The sequence below is a fragment of the Coenobita brevimanus genome, chromosome 43 (genome assembly GCF_032717465.1).
Source record: "Coenobita brevimanus isolate Jiangsu-jjx chromosome 43, ASM3271746v2, whole genome shotgun sequence".
Taxonomy (NCBI): Eukaryota; Metazoa; Arthropoda; class Malacostraca; order Decapoda; family Coenobitidae; genus Coenobita; species Coenobita brevimanus.
The window spans coordinates 18,714,423-18,739,596 of record NC_136996.1 but is presented as its reverse complement, the minus strand read 5'-3'; positions in this window follow the sequence as shown (position 1 = coordinate 18,739,596).

Here is a 25,174-nt window from a genome sequence, read left to right as displayed (position 1 = left end):
CTCAAGTAATTCAAATCTATCCCTTTCGCTCTTGACCTGTGTCCTTCCGAAAGAGTCCAGGTTTCATCTCTGTACATTAGAATGAGGATAACAGCACTGCCATGCTGGGATTTTTTTTACTTTCATGTTCAACTGCTTAATCTTTTTTGCTGCTGTCAGTCGACCTGCAGTATTTCTGTGTACCCTTTCATGTATTTCATTGCAAAACTTCTTTATCATCACATTGCCAAGGTTACCAAGAATAATTTATCTGAATTTAACTCTTCAATGAAAATTATATTTAACTTCAGTGTTTCCCAGGACAGGGTTTTTCTGTTGTGCACCGATTGACTGTAATTAGGGAGAATATAGATATTAACTTTAAATATTGAAGAACAAGGATTAAATCAGTATGTATCTCATTACCTTATTTAGTACGAAATGCCAGAACTGTAAAGGAACTACTGATCGCATCTTGATGTTCAGTGATTAGGCCTACTGTAGTTAATGGACGCTTGGTCAATTTTGCCAGGCACTCTGATAGTTCTTCAGATTATCTACTTACCCACTTTATGTTTTCTTTTCTAAATTGCACTTACCCCAATTATTAGCTTTAATGAATGTTAGGATAGGACGACGACGACGACGATGATGATGATGCTAGTTGCTGTTGTGAAGTGGTGGTGGCAGAGGTAGTGGTGGTGATGGTGGTGGTGATGATAATTATGAGTACTGTTATGTAGTGGCATCAAATATATAAACCTTATATCATGGGTGGTGAAAACTCAACAATACCTGTAATAAATACAGTATAGCAGATGGATACGTATAAAGTAGACGAAAGGCTCAAATTATTTTATCAGTTAAACATAGTTCGTGAAACAACACAGCTTGACTCCCGCTCCTGTGTGTGTGTGTGTGTGTGTGTGTGTGTGTGTGTGTGTGTGTGTGTGTGTGTGTGTGTGTGTGTGTGTGTAAGCTAGTATATGTAAAAATGCAAAAAGCAGCTTATGGTATATTATACTGTAGACTCATATATCACTCAGTCATATACACTCATGTATTATCCTTTCACCCAAACAAACTCTTTCCCATTGACAGAATCAGTCGTCGTATTCTGGGTGGCAGAGAAAGCTTCATAGCACTTCTTCCTTATCGATTTACTTTGCATATTGTATCTTAACATTCCCTTGTATGCTGTTCATATAATTTTTACGAAAACATGAACTGCAGCAATAACATTCAAGAGGATACTTAAATGCAATGGGCAGAATAATTCACTAAGGAAAATGTGCAACGAAATCTTCAAAACCAGCCATCAGTCGCGGTTTGCTGATGCCTCATAGACCAGTTATGATATTTCAAAGTGTGTGTGTGTACAGTATATATATATATATATATATATATATATATATATATATATATATATATATATATATATATATATATATATATATATATATATATATATATATATATATTTTTGTGATACTTGAAAAAGCATACATATACTACAGTAGATGTCTGAGTTCCAGGTCCTTTCGGTAATGTCCTTGGTGTGGTCGGTAAATGTGCGGATTACTTGAAGCAGCAGAAAGACCTTACCAGTTTAATTTGTATCCTCCAACTTTTTATTTTTTTAATTACTAATTTCAGGGTGATAAATGACCTTCTGCTGAATTATTCCCCCTGTTATTAACATCATGTTTCTTAACCCCTAGCCGCCGGGGGTTCCTGGCCGTCGCCCACTCCTCCTTACAGGGGACTTCCAAGATTTTGGCAAAAATACCCTTATTTCAAACCCTAATATCTGCCAAATTATAATAGCTAGAGAAGCAAGTGAAAGCTCATAAGACTCACCAACTCTTCCTCTTTAAATTGAAAATGTCCCTAGGTTTCTAGGTGGTCCCGTCGATGAGTAAGGATGAATTGAAGATGAGTGTTTTTTCACGTTTGGCATGGTGGATCCGACCGCGTGCCACTGGCCGTGGCCTTGGCCTCGGTGGCTAGCGTTGGCAGCACTGACTTCCCATGTGTCCTTGGATGGAATGTGGTAAATTCCACTCATTTTCCTACTTCTTACTCACCATCGTAAGGATGAGTCATCACCCTGTCCATGTGGCTCCCCAAGGGCTTTCTGCGCGTTTCATAGTGCCACTATGCACTGTAGATGTGTGGGAAAGGAAATATCTCTTCGTTTTTCTGTACTCACTCCTTCTGTCAATTATAATAATTTTCCTTTATTACAACACTTATAATTGCACTTGACATCACGATTAACGGTAATTGCACTTTGACAAGTAAATGCTATGGTTGTTTCACGCATTATCGTTGAGTATGAGGTAATTATTTGTACTATAATTCAGACTGCTTTGTACTGATCATGGCATCGTGAAAATCTTATAAATGTTATACACAACTTACATTATTTGTATTTCTCATCACAAATACATTGATGCTCATAATCAGCATAATTTCCCCGAGTATCGAGTGAAATATAGTTTAGTTTTAGCCAACCAGGTAATTTTCTTTCTGACCCACTCACAAGTGGTTTTCTTTCGGGTAACAGGTAGGATACACTGGCGCTCATATTCAACACAAAATCCCTGAGTATCGATTAAAATTATTTTCTTATAGCCAACCAGATATTTTTCGTTTTGGCCCTCTCACAAGTGGTTTTCTTTCAGGTAACACGTAGGATACAGTGATGCTCATATTCAGCAAAATTTTCCCGAGTATCGAGTGAAATAATTGTTACTACCAGCAAGGTAATTTTCTTTCTGGCCCGGTCACAAGAGATTTTCTTTTAGGTAACAGATATGCTAACTCAAGGTATTTCCAATAATTTTTTCCAGTATCCAATAAACAGTAACACTTTTTGCACTTCACTTGTAGAACTTATAAAAACTTATATCACTTACTATAAATCACTTATAATATCCAACATTTCATTTATGAAAATACACAAACTTATGTATTCCTATACACTATATACACTTTCCCACATACCTGCTCAGTATTCACGCTCGGAGTATAGTCGGAAAAACATTTAGGGCATAGGGGGACCTTGCACTCTGCACATTGATATGAGGTCTCTTTTCGTGCTGGGGGACGGCGTTTGGTCGTGTGACAGATGTGGCACTGCCTGTAGGCCTGACGACTTGCTGTGGTACGGCCAATCTCCACTAGCTTGTGCTGCCGAAATACTCAGCACAGCTGAGCCTGTCCGCTGTAGCCACTGTCCCCTGCCTACCACCTGGCACCTGAGCAGTTGAATATTCCTCCTCAAGGAGTTCACGTGCCAGCTCTCTCTCAAACTCTCGTAGAGAGAGAGAGAGGTTCCCCGACAAGCTCCTTAAACAGTATGTAACTGTTCAGGACAGTGATATCAAGAAGGTGTAAAAACGTTTTCTTGTACCACCTGCAGGACTTACATAGGAAATAGACCTCACCAGTTTGCATGTCCGATTTGTCAACCAGCTGCATGTTAATATAATCATCGACAGCATCTGGCTTTGTCACGGGTTCCCTGGTCCTGTAGTCTGTTATTCCAGTTTCCTCCTACAAACCCTTATGTACTGTAGACAACATGTTAAGCCATCTCTTGTCATGGCAGAGAGGGGCTAACATGTTGCCACATTTCTTGGTCAGAGGGGCTCCTTTCTCAGTATTTGCCAGAAATACAGGGAAATTCTTTCTGTTGACCATAACAGTTCCACAGGTCCCAGTACCATGTTCAAGCAAATACTTGGTCAATGCAAGGGCAGTGTAACAGTTATCAGTATACAGAATGAGGTGCCTGTTGAAATACCTTTCCATGAGCACTCTCACGACAGATGCAGAGAACCCATGAGGATCGTCACTAGGTATATCAACATCTGTTGCCGAATAAACTATCACATCTATCACATAATTATCCAGTTATGGAGTTGCAAACCACAAAGAATTTTAGGTCAAATTGGTGATGCTTTGACGGCACATACTATATAAATGTCAGCCTGCCCCTGAATAACACCAGTGGCTCGTCAATAACCTCGTCAATAACTACTTTCTGGAACAGACGAAAATCCCTAGAAAATGACTCCTTGAGCATTGTTAGGATTGGTCTTATTTTCCATAACCTGTCGTTTGGTGCAGGCCCGTAATTTCTGTTGAAGTGAAGGAACCTTAGGGTGGCCAGGTACCTGTCACGGGCCATATACTTACCCAAGACAGGTGTGTCCACGAGTTCATCAACCGACCAATAGTCATAGAGCACATGTTTTCTTACATGCACCACCAACATGGTAAGAGCTAGCCACACAAACATCTCCCCCACCTCCACAGGTATCTAGTCATGCATGTGGGTGCTCATGCTGGCAGCCACGTCCACTCAATGCACACATATGGCCTGGTGGAAATTCATCTCCTTCACTGGGTATTGAACAAACTGCTGATAGTCCAGGGCCTGGGGGGGAAGCTCATCCTCCTGCACACCTGCTCCCTCCTCATCAAATACCGGCACAGAAAGCTGACGCCATCCTCCCACACAAAGGTATCAACTCTACCCACACATGGTAGAACCGTCTGTCTAGCAGTTCCAGGACGTTTTTTGATTACTCGTGCATGCCCACGTGCACGCCCACGGGAAAGGGGTGTGAGGGAAGGAGAGGCATAGGTGTGGGAGGTGGGGAGTAAGAGGGTGATAACTCACCTGATGCGGAACTTGCCTGGGGAGATGCTCAGTGCTGTGTATCTTCACATGGGGCCAGGTTGTGGAGAATCAGCCCTTGAGGTGCTAGGCTGTGTTGGGGAGCATTGTAGACCGCGAGGATGTGGGAGACGGTTCTTCGGTATTTGTTCCGCAGATGGCCACCAGCTCCACTGTCAACTTCCCGACGTTCTGGATCATCAATCGCTTCCTCCTCGCTGAATTCATCACTTTTATGGGCTCTTCTCTCTTCCTAAAGGAGTTTCAGAGCCTTTTTTGCCGTCAGAGAGCAGGTAGGGATCGGAGGGCAAGAGAGGTCGCTCTCCACGTGGTAGCTCTTCCTCTCCTTCGAGGATGTGCTCTCGCTAAGTGTCCATGAGGACATGGTGTCGTCTAAGGCACGTCCAATAGCAATGTCACTTAACCCTTTTCCTGGCACTAAGGGCAGAACTTTCGTGGGGGTTGACGAGGCGATCGGCTCTTCAAGCGGCGCTACGGAATCAGACAGTGACGAGGAAGAAAACATTGCTCTTCACGCTACCACTGCCGTGTACAGACTGAACTGTGCAACCGCGGGACACCTGGGGGTCCTACCTACCCGGTGGTTATCATAGAAAATGATTGCGAGTTCAAAGGGTGGCAGGAAGGTGAGTGCGGTATATGCCATCAACCAGCAACACTTTGTGCCCTGCATTGTGAAGGCTATACACGTTAGCCGGTTGTTAGGGCTTAAGCTGTACCTACGATTGTTTGTTTTCTGGCGTAATGGAAGAGACATACTCAAACATACTCAAATGTACTAAAATCCATTTCCTTGTTTTTGTTTCATTTTCCTTTTTACTACTTTAATTGGAGTAAATTAAATTCTTGTTGATTTTGTTTATCTGTTGGCATTGTTTCCTTGTTATTATCCATGTCCCGTTTGCTTTACTGACGATTATTTTGTGGAGTGGATTTTGTTTCGGAGGTTAGGTTAGGGAAGGTTAGGTTAGGTTAGGGAAGGTTAGGTTAAATTGTTAGGTACAATTAGGCTAGGTTAGGTTAGGTTAGGTTTAGTTAAATTGTTAGGCAAATTGTAGGTAAGTAAGGTTAGTTTATGTTCAGGTGAGTTAGAATACATTATTTTGTTAGGTGATGGTGATTTATGTCGGATTAGGTCATATATGGATAGATACTATTATATGAGGCTAGATTATATTTTACGGGTATACTTCGTTAGGTTAGGTTATCTCCCTTTCATGTAAGTTGTGGAAACCTCCATTTATCGTGAATCATGATGGAGTACTAAAATTGCCCGGGATGCCAACCCGCGAACAACAGACCCTTTTGCCATTATGCTGAGGGATCAAGGAAGAGTTGACACAGCGGAACATAGCTAAAAAGAACGAGGACAAAGATTTAACAAGAAACCATTTACTACCCCAAAATAATCAGGAAACTATAACTATCAGGAAGAAGAAGAACTGATTTGGGAAGGTGCTTCTACTGCTTAAAGTAAAGCATATGTTTACCGTGTAGTCTGATATGGAAGAGTATTTTTGTGTGGTGTCGTGGTAAAGAGAGATGTTTTGTGTTGCAGATTTGCTCAAGTCAGCGGGAACGATGTTCTTTGCGTCCAACAACTGTTAGTGAGAAGCAGACAGACACAACTGTTTAGATGTGCCAGAATGTAAAAAAAAAAAAAAAATTGCTCCTGGTTGTATAGTGGTTGAGCTCTGGAGATGAAACCAATACATGCAGCATGTCACATCCTCTGTGGTCACTGGAGGATTTTCTATCATGTAATATGTCGTCATGAACAATGGTAACCTAACCTTTGTCCCCTTCTCCTCGAAAATGGTTTTAAGGGCTAAGTTGTTACAGTTAACGGAGCTAGAATTTTCTCCCTAAGTAAATTGATGGATATTGCTCCTAAACCCTTCAGTCGACTAATGGTGATTGTCTTTAACCCCTTCAGCACATTAATGTAAATTATTTCCAACCTCTGCTATAACCAAACGCTCATCAACATATCTTTCTCAGCTGTGGCAATGGAATGTGTTACCTGAATTATTTTTATGTACCCATTTGGAAGCACACAACAAAGCAATACGAGAAGGAAAGATACACTCTGTCGTTTGGGGAATAACGAGTAATATGAAAACAGAACATATTCTTGTGAGAAGAATGTCTGCAACCCCTGTCCTGGCAGCCCCTTCACCATACACTGGAGATTGTTTTCATCCTTTTCTTTTCATTATTATAGATTATAGCTAACTGCTTCACACATTACGAGACACTGTTCTTAGGCTGATGAAGACCGTCTGGAGATAGATGTTTAATAATCTTACGAGTGGGTGCTTCCCTAGCAGCAGTGATCGCTTTCAAGAGCCTGGGATTATTGTAGCAGATTACAGAGGCAGAATGTCCAACTTGATGGCTTTTGGACTTAGTAGAGTGGCCACCGCACTGGACTGTTATGGAATATTCTGTATGGCCTCCATTCTGCCCTTACCATACTTCTCTCACCTGCTGAGATTTATACGTAGTCGTGCTTTTTTGCATTTTTCTTAATAACAGAACAGAGGAAGGAAAAACAAATGAATAAAAAAAAATAATCCATACACCAGATTACTGGTGTCCTCTGTTCATAACATATCTGTAACAGTTAGTCTTGAACAGGCATGGGTTGAAGTTTGGAGGGAAACAACTCCGAGGAAGCGAGTTCCGGACAGATGCAGTTTGGGGAACGAAAGTATTCTGATAGGCAGAAGTTCTGCAATATGGCCGAGTGACATTCCAGTCATGAGCGCTACCAGATGCCCGTGTAGCATGAAGGAAGGCATGGAGAGGTGGCACAATGGACGCAACTTAGTCTGAACATTTGCTCTAAAAATATCTGTAAAATAATGCAAGGGAGGCAACATTCCTTCTTACTTGTAGGGGAGGTAGTTTTTTGTAACAGCAGGGTTATGAATTATTCCAACAGCTTTGTTCTGAATTCTCTCTAGTTGTTTTAATGCAACCTCTCCACATCCATTTCACAAGGGTGAGCAGTATTCAGGCTGAGAGCGCACATGACTCTTATAAAATATAGCTAACTGCTCGTCAGTGAAGGAGTTACTGACTCTGTACAATAATCCAAGTTTCTTTGAGGCGGTTTTAGCAAGTGATCTGACAATAGAGGTCCAGCTGAGGCCATTGTTAAGTGAGACCCCGAGAATTTCAATACTTTTGGAGATGGAAATATTAGTAGCATTGAAGGTAACACACGAATCTGGCAATATCTGTCTATTAGTAAATTGTATATATTTAGTTTTTCCAGCATTAAATGAGACAAGGTTGTTATGTCCCCATTCACTGATCGTAGATAAGTCTTGATTTATGGAGATGGCTGTACTGAGTTGAGACTTAGAGATATTTGACGATGTAAATGGGTGTCTGAGTGTGAATGAACTATGAAATGTTGAGTCAACTACATATGAATGGATGGGATTGTAGGTGACAGATAAGAGATCATTAATATGAACCAGGAACAGGGATGGTGCCAGAACTGATACCTGCGGCACGCTGGCGTTGAGTGGAAATTGGAATATACATCATCTATTTTTACTCTTAGTTTTCTGTCACTGAGATACGAGGAAATCAAAGGAACAGAAGACGTTAGTCCATAGTACGGGAATTTGGACAGCAGGGAACAATGCCATACTTTGTTGAAAGCTTTAGAAATATCAAGGGCTACTGCATGAGTTTCTCCATGTAGGTCGATTGATTGATGGATGGTATGAGTCAGAAGACTGAAAGTCAATGGTGGATCTTTCGTGGTGAAAACCATATTCTCTATTACTAATTAAGTTGTTGGATTCAAGATGGTTAACTATGTGCTTATTAATTAAAGTTTCAAATACCTTACCAAGAGAAGATGTGACAGCTATTGGTCTGTAATCAGAGGGGTCAGAGGAACTTTTTTGGAACTGGGTGGATATTGGCTTCTTTCCATGAATTGGGGAATGAAGAAGTACGTATGAATACTCTGAATAATTTGGCTAGAAGAGAGGGAAGTTCTGGGGAACACTTTTTCAAAACAATTGACGGAATTCCATCTGGGCCTGAAGCTTTGTTGGTAGGTAAACTGTCTACGATGGATTTTAAATATCTTGTCTGTATTTTAAGTGGAACAGTTTCGGGAGAGTCAAGTTCTAGTACTGGGACGTTCTGGCTGACTTCCTCTATGGTAGAATTTCTGGCAAATGAACTGGCAAAGATATCTGCTTTCCCACGCGTGTCATTTGTAATGTTGCCATCTGAAGATTTTAGTGGGGGAAAGGATGATAACTTGTTAAAGTTATTATTGAAAGAACTGAGAGCTGACCAGAATATTCTATTGTCATTAGTGTTGTTAAGTAGTTTTGATGCTTGATTTTGAAGAAAGTTTGATTTAGCAAGATTTATTACAGCTTTTGCATGGTTTCTAGCAATTTTAAATTGAGAGAGTGATTCAGATGTTTAAAGTAAGAGTTATACGCTATTGACTTTTGGGCTGTTGCTCGGGCACAGTTGCTATCACACCATTTTGGAGAGATCGATTTTTTAGTGTACTGTTGACTTGGTATGAATAAATCCTTACCAGCTAGTATTAAGTCGCAAATGTGGGACTGGGTTGAATTGGCATCACTAGAGAAAAAACAGTGCCATGAATTGTGAGCAAGATAATTTCTAAATCCATCCCAGTTTGCCCTATCAGAGTGCCATTGGGTCACTCAGACAGGTTCAGAACGGGAAGGTTTGGGGGAGGTAACTAATGAGGCTTTGATGAGATTGTGTTCAGAGGATCCAAGTGGTGACCGTACCTCTATCCTGTACTGATCTGGATTATTGGCAGGAATAGATCCAAGAGATGGGCATTATCGTCAGGATTATCTGGTATTCTGGTTGGTTGCTTTTCCAGCTGCTTGAGATTAAATGATTCTGTAAACAGCTCTCACTCTAGACCAGCATCATCAGTCCTGCAGAGTGCAATAACCATTCAAAATTATGTATGTTAAAATCACCCAAAATGATAATTTCGGTACTAAGGGCAAGGTTAGGGTTACTCAACTGTGTGGATATGGAATCAAATACACTGGGTTCCGAAGAAGCACTGGTGGAGTGATAGACTACACAGATATATTTGGTAATATTTTGACAATTTAGTTTATAAAATGAATAATCAAAACTGGATGAAATGAAGTTTAAAATAGTCTCAACTGCATATTGAGATTTGATATGACAACAGGTGCCGCCCTGGTTACGGAAGTTAGTGAGGAGATGGTAACCGGGAAAACAAAATGGGGATGTTTCAGTAGAGGGTGAGATTTGTGGTTCTGTGAGGAATAGGGCGAGAGCAGATATGGGCTATATGAAAAAATGAACTGAATTTAAATTAGTGCTAAGACCATGGATGTTCATGAAGAATAAGGCCGCACCTTCACTTCTCCACTGACAAGCATGACTGGAAACTGCAGTAATTACTGAAGCTCTCATCCACTACCTAAGTTCTTTAATTAGTAGATCTTATTCTGTATACCCTCAGCTGCTACTATCCACCTAAGATTTATGATTGAACCCAAAACGTTATTTAATTTCACCTGCGGGCACTGAAAGCACAGCAGAGGCTAAGTAAGTGTGTGTGTGTGTGTGTGTGTGTGTGTGTGTGTGTGTGTGTGTGTGTGTGTGTGTGTGTGTGTTTTCTTATCTAATTGTTCGTAACAATGAAGAGAGAACCGTATCTTTACAGGAATGAGTCAAGCTCGTTCTGTCCCGTGTCTTAAACCATTTTTATCGTATATATTCTTAAATTTATGAATTGTTATGGCACACACTGTTTCATTCGGTAATGCATTCCACTGATCAATTACCCTATTTGGGAAACTAAATTTCCTTACGTCTTTATTGCCTCTCTTTTTAATCATTTTTTTTTTTTGCAGTGTCCTCTTGCTGATGCTTCCCCATTGGTTATAGATCCATTTATGTCTAATTTCTCTTTCCGTGATATGCAGTTATGTAGCATAATTATGTCTCCTTTTTTCCTTCTCTCCTGTGGGGAAGATAGATTCAGTTTTTCTAGTCCTTCTTCGTAGCTTAGTACCCATCTTGTAGCGGCCCTTTGAACCTTTTCAATCTTATATATGTGTTTTTTTTTTTTTAATGAGGATTCCAGACTACTGATGTATACTCCAGGGTTGGCCTAATGAATGATGTTATTATCTTTCTCAGCATGTCTTCATTTATGTATGTGAATGCTATTCTCATATTTGCAAGCAGTGTATACATATTCCGTACCTTTTCACTGATGTGGTCAGCCGGACATAATCTGTTATTGATAATCACACCTAGGTCTTTATCTCTTTCTGATATGTGTAGCGTTTTACTTCCAAACTTGTAATCCCAATCAGGTCTTTTTCCACTCTTACCAAACTTGATTACGTGACACTTGTCCACATTGAATTCCATTTGCCATGTATTGCTCCATTCATGATGTTTATTTAATTCTTCTTCTTGTAGCTCTTTACAAGAGTCTGTGTTAGTAACTCCCCTTTGCATGTTTGCATCATCAGCAATAATAGTTAGATAGCTTCCATTTCCAATGTTCCTATCTATATCATTTATATACACTAAATACACAACTGGTGCCAGCACTGAGCCCTGTGGAACTCCGCTAGTCACTTCCCTTCATGATGATGAGTAATTTCCCCTTAGTACTGTTCTCATTTCCCTTTTTCTGAGAAAATCTTGCATCCAACAGTACAGTTTGCCTCGGATTCCTCCTTGATGGTACAGTTTCCATAAAAATCTTTGGTGCAGTACTTTGTCAAATGCTTTCTTGAAATCTAGTTAGATATTGTCCACCTATCCTTCTCTTTTCTGTTATGTTTCTGCTACTCAATCATACTAGCTCAACAGATTAGTAAACACATTATTTTCCTTTTCTGAAACCAAACTGTCTTTCTGTTATAATATTGTGTTCTAGATGATTTACCCAAACTTTTCTTATCAGCTTTTCCGATATCTTGCTTACAATACACGTTAGTGATACTGGTCGGTAGTTGAGTGGATTTTGTCTATTCCCTTTCTTGAATAAGGGAACAATGTTTGCTTTCTTCCAATTATCAGGTAGTATACCTTGACCAAAGGATTCCTTGAATATTAAAGATAATGGTCTACTTAACTCCTTTGCACATTCATGTACCACCCCACATGAAATTTCATCAGAACTATTTTCTTTTCCTTTGTCTGATTTACTTAACTTCTCTTGTGTTTGTTTCTGATATTTGTATATCTGGTAATATGTGTGGGCATGCATGTTCCATATCATCCCTCTCAAAATTATTTTCTTCTGTAAAAACTGATTGAAAATTCTTATTTAGTGCTTCACAAATATCTTTCTCTTGTGTATAGATGATCCCCTCATCTGTAATGGATTGTATTGTATCATTTACTTTGGTTTTGTTTCAGATGTAGCTGTAAAATTGCTTCGGTATAATCACTACTCTTATTTATGATCTCTTCCTCAAACTGTCTTCGGGCTTCTCTCTTTTTCTTGTATAATTGTTTCTTGCCTGTTGTTGTTATTTGCCCTTTCACAATTGTGTCTTCTGTATCTATTCCACAACAAGACTTTTTTTTCTTTTGATTTTTTACATTCTGTATTTATTTTATTTTCTGCTTCTTTGTGCTGTGGGATGAGATTTTGGAATCCTATTTCATAAAGTTCACAGAATTTTTTATATATAACATTTAAATCTTGTCGTATAAGCTCTTTTTCCCATTCTGTCTCTAATAAGTGCTTCTTTAGGTCATGGTACTTTCCCTTTTTATAAGGCTCTTTTTGTAACTTTCATTACTATTAACCATGTCATATGCAATGCTGAAATTGCAGTTTAGTAGTGCATGGTCGCTTTTGCCATATGGAGGGTGATACATTATACTGTCAATATCATTTTCTTGTCTAGTAAATGAAAGATCTAGTGTGTGTGTGTGTGTGTGTGTGTGTGTGTGTGTGTGTGTGTGTGTGTGTGTGTGTGTGTGTGTGTGCGCTTGCATATTTTAACATTGTAACTCGAGAAAGTTTGACCTGATTTTAACTAAAATTCGTGGAAAGTCAAGGATCTTCCTGGGAGTTGATCCTCTCTTTTTTGTATTATTTATAATAATAGCAAATCAGCTTATAGTTTTGATCCATTTTGATCCAGTCTTTGGTGTTAGGATTGAGAGTATGGCAAGTGCAGTGGGATATGATTTTGATACGACCGTCAGTCCGTGATAAACGGAAATATATGTAGATGAAAAATACCTCTTGACAGATATGTAAGCATGCAGTCCTTCAGTTTGTGAAACCAACAATGGTAATAAAATGTCTCTGGTTTATCCTTCTCACCGATGAACAATTTTTTTCCAACCTTTCATGGTATAAACAAAACTGATATTCCATTTCAGACAACGCCAGACTGTTGTATTTAATAAAGCAGGTATGGGACCTTAAGCTAATACTGTTAGCAATGACCATCCCATAGTTGCATCTTCCCTAGTATTTTACAACAGCTAACGCCAGAAGATTTAGAACCGTATTATAAAAACTAAAAGCCAGTATTTAACGTGAATGTGTGGCGTTCCTGTTTTTCGTACCACATTTGCTGTTCTCACCAGGCGTTCATAACCTGGTAATGGCGTAAAATAGTACTGGAATGTGACAGGAGGATAAATGCCACCAGTTCCTTTTCGTAGAACAGACATAAAAATTCATAAATACAATAGCTGTTTTTTTCTATATACATGCTCTATACTTAATATTCCAGGAATAATCTTTTCCATGGCAGGCTAACATACATGAGAAATACTTTACAAGACTAAACGTTTCTGTAAATGAATTCGCGCAAACAAAACTTCTGTCATGGCGAGGTGGCGACGTGGCGCACAGTAACCTACTTCCAGTCACGGTAGTAAATTATGCTTTCATGTAAAATTCAGACAACCTGTGTGATTTCTCGAAAGATTTTTGGAACTGCATCAGTCTTAGTGTTTGTGTGTTAGCCAGGTCAGTGCAAAAGTTACCATATTTGAGGGTAGAAATATAAGCTCTTGCCTTCAGTCCAATATCCTTGGGTGGCAATTTTGACGTTGGAAAATGCAATAAATTTAGCATTTACAAAAAAAAAAAAAAAAAGTGCTTAAAGTGTATCATATCCCTTTTTGGTGTTTAGTTGATCCATGCAGCAGCTGCAGTGGTTACTAAAATAACACACACCGACAAAAACAATTTTTTTCTTAGTTGCCCTGGATGTTCGAACAAATTTAGGTTTTTGAGGGGTGTTGAACCCAAAATTGACATTTGTTTTGCAGAACTAGCTCTAGTTTTAGATTTTTTTTTTTTTTTAATGCGAGAAAGAAGGAACCAAATGCTAGGAGCCCGCAAAACAGTTCCTTCCAAGAAAAAAAACAAAAAAACAATACAAGAGAGAGCCAAATTCAAGATCCGTTCATTTCGAGATGCCTGAACACAATGCGTTTGAAAGACTGGATGTCATAGGAAGTAGGAAATACAGAGCGTGACAGTTCCAGAGTTGACCTGTTGCATAAATGAAGGACTGGGAGTAATGGTTAAATCTTGCATTAGAGAGCTGGACAGAAAAGGGATGAGAGTAATTTGTTACTAGACGGGTGCTACGAGTCCTTTGTAGAGGTGGTGGGATGCAAGCAGACAGTTCAGAAGAGCAGTGACCATTGAATTAGCGATAAAAAAGAGATAAAGATGCAACAATAAGGTGAAGAGACAGGTTGACGGGAGCCACTAAGAGAAGGAGAATTAATGAGATGAAAAGCCTCTGACTCCACTCTATTGAGAAGAGCTGCATGTGGGCAGCCTCCCCATACATGAGAGTTCTACTCTACAGAGGGGCGAATAAAACCCGTATACAAATTCAAAATCTGTGCAGGAGTAAAGAAGGTACGGAGTCGGCTTAGCACACCTAAACACTTGGAAGCAGATTTTACAAGAGATGTAATATGATCTTTCCAAGATAAGTCCGGAGAGAATGAAACCACAAGTATGTTTCATGATGATCCAGGACTGAGCTGAATACTGTTAAATGTTAGTGGGTACTCCTGTGGAAGATTTTGCCGAAATGATAGGTGTAAAAACTGAGTTTTTGATGCATTAAAAACAACAATATTATTTTTACCCCAATCAGAGATACGAGCCAAGTCCGACATTAGTCGTGCTATAGCCTCATCCCTTGTTTGTTGAAGTAACTGCTGAGATGGACGTTGCGGGAACCGAATGGAGAGGTGAAGGGTGGAATCATCAGCATACGAGTGGATAGGGCTAGATATACAGCTTAGAAGACCATTGATGCATAAAAGGAAAATAGTTGATGAGAGGACACAGCCCTGAGGGACATCACTGTTGATAGATCTAGAAGAACGATGGCTGTCTACAACATCGGCTATAGAAAGATCAGAAAGGAAGCTGTAAATGAAGGCACAGATAGAAGAAAAGAAACCATAAGAGAGCAGTTTCGAAATTAAAGATTTATGCAAGACTCGATCGAAAGCCTTTGAGATGTCAAGTGCAATGGCAAAGCTTTCGCCAAAGTCCCGAAAGCGAAATGACCAAGAGTCTGAAAGGTAGGTGAGAAGATCGCCAGTGAAGTGTCCCTGACGGAACACATACTGACAATCGGAAACATGGTTGTGATAGGAAAGATATTTTAAAATTTTTCTGTTAAGATTAGACTCAAAAACGTTTGAGACACAGGATGTTAAAGCAATTGGACGTTAGTTAAAGGGTTGGGAATGGTCACCCTTCTTTGGGACTGGCTGAATGACAGCAAACTTCGAGCAACAAAGAAAGGTACAACTTGAATGACAAAGACGAAAAAGTTTACCTAGACAGAGTGTAAGCACAGAAGCACAGTTCTTTAGGACAACAGGAGGGACTCCATCAGGCCCATATGCCTTGTTAGTATTGAGGCCAGTGACAGCAGAAATACATCAGCTGAAGAAATTTTAATGTCAGCCATAAGGAAGCCAGAGGGGGGGGGAAGTGATGAAGGAAGAGCACTGGAATTGTCTAAGATGGAATTGGAGGAGTAAATCTGAGCTAAGACTTCTGCTTTATTAGTACAAGAAATAGCTTCAAAGCCATCAGAGTAGAAAAGAGGAGGGAAGGATGATGAAGAAAAGTTGTTTGAAAGGTTTTTGGCAAAGTGCCAGAAGGAGAGGGAAGAATTTGAGTTGGAGAATTGAGAGCATTTAATACTGATGAAATTATTTTTAGCAGAGTGAAGAACAGACTTTACACAATTCCGTGCAGAAACATAAAAATTTGTGATTCAGGGGTGGGTTGGCTCTAGTACTCTTTATAGGGCCTCTCCTTGTTGCAGATAGCAGCATTAGAACAAGTGTGATTAAACCAAGGATTTCTGCCATTAGTCAAAGGATATGAGAAAGGAATGTATGCTTCCATGCCTGAGAAAATAACCTCCGCAATGCGCAAGGCACACCCAGATGACTCCCGGCCATGGAAGCAACAATCATTCCAAGGAAAATCAATGAAGTACTGCCTGAGGGCCTCCCAATCTGCAGCTCCAAAGTGCTACAGTCGACGTTTCTTTGAAGGGTCCACAGTCTGTACCGGAGCGATAGGACAGGTTAAGGTAATAAGGTTGTGATCAGAGGAGCCCAGTGGAGAGAAAAGATTAACAGTGTAAGCGGAAGGATCAGTTGTAAGGAACAGTCAAGTACAGTATGTTGGAGGTCTTCCATATTGGTCAGGGATATGGGTAAGGTGCTGTACAAGCTGCTCTAGGTCAATAATGATAGAAAAGATGTAGGTTTGTTCACTAGGTGGATCAGCAAAAGCAGAGGAGAGCCAAAGGTGGTGGTCAACGTTGAAATCTCCAAGAATGAAGATTTCGGAGAATGGAGAAATGGATAGAATGTGTTGCATCGTAGAAGTACGATAGTCAAAGAATTGTTCATAGTCAGTGGAATTAGGGGATAAGTAAGCAACACAGATGTATTTAGTCAGAGAATGACAGGAAAGGAGAAGCCAGAAAGTAGAGAATTAAGAAGACTCAAGTTCTGGAAAACAAGAGCAAGATAGGTCGTTGCATACATATACACAACATCCACCTTTGGCTTTGAAATGAGTATAGAGAAAAGAATCTGCTGTCAGTTGCCTCAGACAGCTGAGTTTCGGTTAAGAAAAGAAGGTGAGGTTTAGAGGCGGAGAGATGGTGTTCAACAGAAAGTTAGAGGAAAGGCTGCGAATGTTGCAGAAATGAAGAAGCGAGTCAGACAGTGGTTCCAGGCATCTCGTTGAGTCGTCACCGGGAGAGCGGCAGATGGTGGGGGAATTTATGGCCCCCCCCCTCCTAGGGAGGACTCCAAGGCATGATTAACGTGTGCCATTTTCCTTTTTTAATTTTGAAAAGGAAGTGTACTGTATTCTGTGCATGGAGATTGGTGCTGACAACTAATCCTTCTGCTTACACTGTTAATCTTTTCTCTCCGTTGGGCTCCTCCGATCACAACCTTATCACCTTAACCTGTCCTATCACTCCGGTACGGCCTGTGGACCCTCCAGGTAAACGTCGTCCGTGGCATTTTGGAGCCGCGGATTGAGAGGCCCTCAGGCAGTACTTCTTTGATTTTCCCTAGAATGATTATTGCTTCCATGGCTGGGAGCCATCTGAGTGTGCCTTGCGCAGTACGGAGATTATTCTCTCAGGCATGGAAGCATACATTCCTTTCTCGTATCATTTGTCTAACGCAAGAAAGCCTTGGTGTAATTACGCTTGTTCTAATGCTGTCTGCAACAAAGAGAGGGCCTACAAAAGGTACCGGAGCCAACCCACCCCTGAATCACATCATCTTTACGTTTCTGCCTGGAATTGTGCAAAGTCTGTTCTTCACTCTGCTAAAAATAATTTCATCAGTATTAAATGCTCTCAACTCTCCAACTCGAATTCTTCCCACTTCTTCTGGCACCTTGCCAAAAACCTTTCAAACAACTTTACCTCATCATCCTTCCCTCCCCTTTTCTACTCTGATGGTTCTGTAGCTATTTTTTCTACTGATAAAGCAGATCTGTTCACACAGACTTTCTCCTCCAATTCCACCTTAAAAGATTCTGGTGCTGTTCCTCCATCACTTCCCCCCTCTGACTTCCTCATGGTTGACATTAAAATTTCTTCAGCTGATGTATTTTCTGCCATCACTGGCCCCAATACTAACAAGGCATATGGGCCTGATGGAGTCCCTCTTGTTCTCAAGAACTGTGCTTCTGTTCTTACACCCTGCCTAGACAAACTCTTTCGCCTTTGTCTATCAACTTGTACCTTTACTTCTTGCTGGAAGTTGCTCTCATTCATCCAGTCCCAAAGAAGGGTGACCATTCCCAACCCTCCAACTATCGTCCAATTGCTTTAACGTCCTGTATTTCAAAAGTTTTCGAGTCAATTCTGAATAAAAAATTTTTAAGGCATCTTTCCTATCACAACCTTCTTTCTAATCGTCAGTATGGGTTCCGTCAGGGACGCTCCACTGGCGATCTTCTCACCTACCTTTCAGACTCCTGGTCAGCCTCCTTCTGGGACTTTGGTGAAAAATTTGCCGTTGCACTTGACATCTCAAAGGCTTTCGATCGAGTCTGGCATAAATCTTTAACTTCCAAACTGCCCTCGTATGGTTTCTATCCTTCTATCTGTGCCTTCATCGGTCTTCCTTTCTGGTCGTTCTATAGTCGCTGTTGTAGAAGGCCACCGTTCTTCTCCTAGATCTATCAACAGTGGTGTTCCTCAAGGCTCAGTCCTATCACCAACTCTCTTCCTTTTCTTCATCAATGACCTTCTAAGCTGTACATCTAACCCTACCTACTCATACGCTGATGACTCCACCCTTCGCCTTTCCATTCGGTTCCCGCAACTCCCATCTCAGCAGCTACTTCAACAGACAAAGGATAAGGCTATGGCACACCTAATGTCTGACTTGGCTCGTATTTCTGACTGGGGTAAAAATAATCTGGTTGTTTTTAATTCATCTAAGACTCAGTTCTTACACCTATCAACCCGACAAAATCTTCCACAGGTATACCCACTAATGTTTAATAATATTCAGCTTAATCCTGCATCATCCTTGAACATTCTTGGGCTTTCATTAACTAGGGACTTATCTTGGAAAGATCATATTACATCTCTTGTAAAATCTACTTCCAAGAGATTAGGTGTGCTAAGCCAACTCCGATCTTTCTTTACCCCTGCACAATTGTTGACTCTATACAGGGGTTTTATCTGCCCCTGTGTGGAGTACAACTTTCATGTGTGGGGAGTCTCCCCACATACAGCTCTTCTCAATAGGATGGAGTCAAAGGCCTTTCGTCTCATTAACTCTCCTCCTCTTACTGACTCCCTTCAACCTCTGTCTTTTTGCTACACCTTTGCATCTTTATCTCTTTTCTATCGCTACTTTAATGGTCACTTCTCTGAACTGTCTGCATGCATTCCTCCACCTTTACGACAGGCGCGTAGCACCCGTCTAGCAGCAAACTCTCATCCCTTTTCTGTCCAACTCTCTAATGCAAGAGCTACCCTTTACTCCCAGTCCTTCATTTATGCAACAGGTCATTTCTGGAACTGTCTCCCTCTGTCTGTATTTCCTGCTGCCTATGATCTCCAGTTTTTCAAACGCAGTGTGTCCAGGCATCTCGAAATGAATGGTTCTTGAATTTGGCTCTCTATTGTTTTTTTTTTGTTTTTTTTCCTTCGAGGGAACTGTTATTGCGGGCTCATGGCCTTTGATTCCCTTCTTCCTCGCATTAAAAAAAAAAAAATTAGAGCATCTTGCATTGGAAAGCATCCTGGGCTACTGTCTGTGTTACTGTAAAACTGAAAATGTTAAGGAAAGGAGGATGGTCAGGAACTAGTCCCAAGGGTTGATGAAATGGGAGCTCCAGCTCTTCCTGTCATCAGCTTTCCATCCACTTAGGGAGTACTGCCCTGCTCGACTGATGCTAGAGTCTACTTCTCTAATGGATACCCCTCAGATGATGATTTTACTTCAGTAAGTGGGAGTATCCTGATGTGGAATCAACAAGGCGACCTGTGCCTCACAGCGAAGACGTTCCTATACCAGAGTTTATTTCACTGTTTGATCTTCCACTGTTAGATTTTGAAGAAATGCATGACCTCGAGTGTAACACAAGTGGTAGCAGTAGAACTAAATATGAGGGAAGCTTTTTAATGCCTAGGCTTTTCTCCCATGAGAAGCTTAATGATCTGGTGCAAGACCTCAGTCTGTCAAAGCAAGCATCTGAACTTTTAGAATCCAGGCTAAAAGAAAAGAAGTGTCTAAAGTTGGAAGCTAAAGTAACATCTTATCGGACAAGAAAGGAGGCACTTTCTCCATACTTCAGCCAAATGAAAAACTTCTATTCTGCAGTGACATCCCTAGACTTCTCCAAATGGGAATACTCGAATATTTACCAGAAGATTGGCGGCTTTTTATGGACAGCCCCAGCAGAAGCTTGAAATATGTTTTATTGCACAATGGTAACTGCTACGCATCTCTTCCAACTGCTCACTGAAATCTGAAAATATCAAAATGGTCTTGCAGAAACTCTATCATGAGCACCAGTGGTCTATTTGAGTTGACCTAAAGATGATGAGCTTCTGGCTTGGGCAGCAAAGTGGGTACACGAAGTACCCTTGTTTCATCTCCTGTTGGATAGTAGAGCAAAGCAAAATCATTGGGAAAAAAAAAAGGTACGATGCCTTCAAGGGAAAACGTGACTGTAGCTAGAACGAACATCATTAACCTGCCATTGGAAGACAGAGAAAAAATCATTCTCCCACAACTCCATATCAAGCTTGGAGTGAAGAAGCAACTTATTAAGGCCTTGGACAAAGATGGTGATTGCCTCAAATACATTTGTAGATCATTTCTTGGACTGAGTATTGAAAAACTAAAAGCAGGAATCTTTGATGGTACTCAGATTCATAAACTCATCAAAGATTCGAATTTCACAACATATATGAATGATGAAGCTTCTGGCTGGTGCAATTTTGTCTCAGTTGTCAAGTACTTCTTGGGTAACCACAAAGAAGAGAAGAACTGGTGCAAAACATGGTCGATAACTTTAAAAATTTGGTTGCTAATCTCCATAGCCATTTGGACAGATTTCCAGAGAATCTTGGAAAATTTATTGAGGATCAAGGGAGAGGTTCCATCAGGATAAAAAGATGACGGAGGAATGGTATCAAGGCAGATGGGACAGACACATGATGGGAGACTACTGCTGGAGCCTTTAACGTGATTGTTCTGATGACCGACACAAAAGAAAATCTTACAATCAGCGTTTTTGTATGCACTGATTGTGATTACCTATATCAGCTTACTTTGTTCGTATGTTATACTCAATTCAACGCCCTTTAGTATTTCATGTGTTTGCTTTTGTACGATTTAAGACAGTTTCCATGTGATTTGTGGGTAGACTATGCCGGGCCATATATATATATATATATATATATATATATATATATATATATATATATATATATATATATATATATATATATATATATATATATATATATTTTTTTTTTTCAATATGGTCCTGAAACTTTATGATAAAAATGAATGTAAAATTAATTCCTGCAGTAAATTTTAAATCAGTTAGACGACCTATACACGTGAAACTGACAGGGGCTCCGAAGGCTGAGAGAGCTAAACTCTCAAATATGGTGGCATCCATTACCTCAATAATCAAAGCCAATCAGGCAAAACCGTTGCCATATTCGGAATCAGCGCCCTAGAGTTACCCTAAAATTGTTGTACTATCATTGGCAATAAAATCAGTGTTGACTAGTGTAATCAGTGAAGGTCAGAAAATCCTTTGCTTGGTGTTGTATTACTTTCTCCAATATTTGAGGTTAAATAAGTATAGAGCGTATAATGAGATATTGTCAAAATTATATTACATGGCATGAATTACAAATATTATAGTTATATCAATACTGGTAAATGGTTAGTTTGGTTTGAACTGGTCACCAGCTTTAGTGTGCCCATATACTGTAAGTTTCCATAATGGGTATATAACAGGGTACATCAATTTTTCATCAGTACCGACAAATTTATACAATCACTGTAGTTCGTTATTGCACCAAAGTAAATTAATAAGATGATTTAGGTAAGATGAAGTTAGGTAAACTTATCATAAGTAATGAGTGAATTGGTTGGTTAGGATAGTGGCTGTAATATTTATCTATTTCAATCAAGCACCCAGGTTTGAGCATAAATATGCTGGCTGTAATACAAAATTTGTTAGTAATTTGTTTTAGTAAAACAGTGCAGCTTATTTCACGAGACTCACATAAAGAAAAGAACACACTACATCCTGAGGCATTTTACTATCCCAAAAGCTTTTCATTCCAACACGAGTAAATAGCTGCAGGCCTAAGGAAATGGTCTGCACCATCCATACACAATGCAAATATTGTTTATTAAATGGAAATTACAGTTACTGTAATGAAGGAGAATATGGGAGAGGGAAAAGCAGGGTATATAGGTTTGTGTAGAGGGGTACTACAAAAGAATGAAAGGAGCTGTTGAGTATAGTGACTGACAAACACCAGATAATGAGATAAATGTTTAGTTAAGAAGACCAACATCAAGCATATGAACAGTTTAGGGGAAAAGCTAGGAAAAGAAAAGAATAAGCAGAATCAAAATGTGTAAAATAGAATTGGATGAAAGTACTGTAGAGGTGGAATGATTTATGGAAAAAAACAAGGTAAAGCTTATCTAGCAGACTAGGATAAAAGAAATACTTTACCATGTAACCTAAGCAATCATTGCCTACTGTTTGAGGAGAAAGGCATTAATCAAGAATGTGAACACCAGAGGAGTATACTCAACTAACCTGAAAATTTACTAGTAATAACAGACAGTTATGGAGGTAATAGTGTAGGGAAAGGAAACTATCGTTAGAGACACAGGATGTGAATGAACAACCGTCTCACTACACATATCTGATAGCCTACATTTTCCAACACGGTCTGCTGATCATGGGTGGATGATAGGTGTGGAAACCGTTGAAGAAACTGGAGGAGTGTTACTGCATTCCTTATGTGTTGGTGTTGCGATGGATGTCACATTTTCACCAGCTATAGATAGAAGGAAAGTAGCATGCATGTTAAAAATCATTCTGTAATAACTACGAGATCTGTCCGAAGAAGAAACCAAACTTTTTAAATTGCACACCAACTAGCCGGCGTACCGTGGTACACTAGCCCACCACGCCACGTCACATGCTTGAGCGAATGTGTGCTGAGTGCACTTGGAGATTTGTTGCAAGTTGAACAATGAAGAATCTTGAAGAACGGCGCGTTTGCATAAAATTATGTTTCAAACTAGGGAAAGCTTTTACAGAAACTTTGCAGATGCTTCAACAGGCTTATGAGGAGGATTGTTTCAGCAGTGTGCAGTATCACAAGAGGTTCCAGCGGTTCAAATCAGGAAGAACATCCACCGAAGATTATCCCAAATTTGGACAGCCTTCCACGTCAACAGACGATTATCACGTCGATATAGGGCGTGATGTGCTCCGTGAAACTCATCCACTGACTGTCCGTGAAGTTTCCGAAGTAGTAGACGTCTGTAAAAGTTCGTGCCATGCGAATTTTAACCGAAAAACTGAAGAGACATCGCGTTGCCGCAGAATGTGTGCCGTGTCTGCTAACAGATGGGCAAAAAGAGAACTGTGTCAGTCAGTCTGGAGCTGTTTGATTCTTTTAATACTGATGGAAATTTTCCCAAAAATTTCATAACAGGTGATGAAATGCAGGTGTAAGGTTGTTATATCGAAACGTAGGCAGTTTCGCAGTGGGTTGGAACATAGATGACCGGGAAAAAAAAAAAAAAAAAAAAAGCACGCCAGAGTTACTCAAATGTGAACCTTAACTTGGAAATTTTCACTCTTTTACAGCTTATTTTCCATCATTCAAAGGCAAAATAGATGCCTTCGTACTAAATAAACGAAACATATTTACCATAGTACCTCTTCATAAATACCACCTTAATGTTATGTTAATCTTCTGTTATAGTTAAGCCTTCAGTATAAAAAGACGGAATTTTTAGGCCAACGTAAAACAGAGAATAGTAGTTTAACCAGTTAACTCCAGAGAGCGGTGATTGTCTCTTGCCTGGATCTCTTTGATGTTGGTGGGTCGCTGGGTTGAAGGGAAGGAAAAACTTTAGATAATGGTAGCGGACTGGTTTTGAACTCTTGACTGTGGGGCTTTGAGGGAGAGTGAATGGGGCAAGTTCTCTCTCTCTCTCTCTCTCTCTCTCTCTCTCTCTCTCTCTCTCAGCTAATCTATATACGTCATGTTAGCCACGAGTCTGGAGCAAAGACAGTTTTATTATTCATGCATTTGTTATGTATTCGAGGAGTGCTGAGGAAGGACATTTGAATTTTCCACTAGGCGTCAAGACCAGAATATGAAATTTATTTTTATGCAGCATTTTCTCATTGTTCCATCCTCGATTTGTCCTTTTACGGTGGGGAAAAAAAAATGCTGTCCCTCTTGTATTTGGAGTGACTTTCATCACGTCGTAGGACACTGTAACCTTGCTTTCTGAATTATGTAATTTAATTTATAAGATTTATTATAGATGCTATTTTTCACATAACGCAGTCGGCACCACTACACCCTCATACAGTCTTCTCTTTACACCCATTCCAAGCAAACGACAAAAAAGTGTTTAAATGTCGTTCGCTTGGAATGGATGTAAAGAGAAGGCTGTATGAGGATGTAGTGGTGCCGACTGCGTTGTATGGGGCTGAAGCATGGAATATGGGTGTAGCAGAGAGGAAGAGCTTGAATGTAATGGAGAGGAGGTAGTTGAGAAGTATGTGTGGAGTGAGGCGTATGGATCGAGTGAGAAATGATGAAGTGTGAAGGAGAACTGGAGTTATCAAGGCGATGGCTGAACGAGCTGAACAGAGAGTGTTGCGATGGTTTGGGCATATGGAGAGAATGATTGAAAAACAATTGGTGAAAAAGATAACTGGATCGGATGTGAAAGGTGTAAGGCTGAGGGGAAGACCATGAATGATGCGAGAGGGATGTCTGTGGAGCAGGGAAGAGTGGCTGCGCATGATAGGGATGATGGGGAGAAATTGTGAATGAATGAATGATGACGCGGCCCCGAGGGGATATACTCCCGCATTTGGTCTGATCAACTCATCAGGTCAGGTGCGGGTAAGGGGATGGGTCCATTCTGATGTGGCAGGGATAAACCAACTCTGCTGTCGGGCCGTGCTACGAATGTTACTGAATGCACTGCGCATTTGACCTCGTGCGGTGTCAGTGAGGATCTGTTCCCTCTCCCCTTGGGACTAAAATACGAGTAAATGTGTGTGTGTGTGTGGACAAGTAAATTGGCAGTGTGTCGTCCTGTTTCGGCTACCCCCTCGTTGGGGGAAGC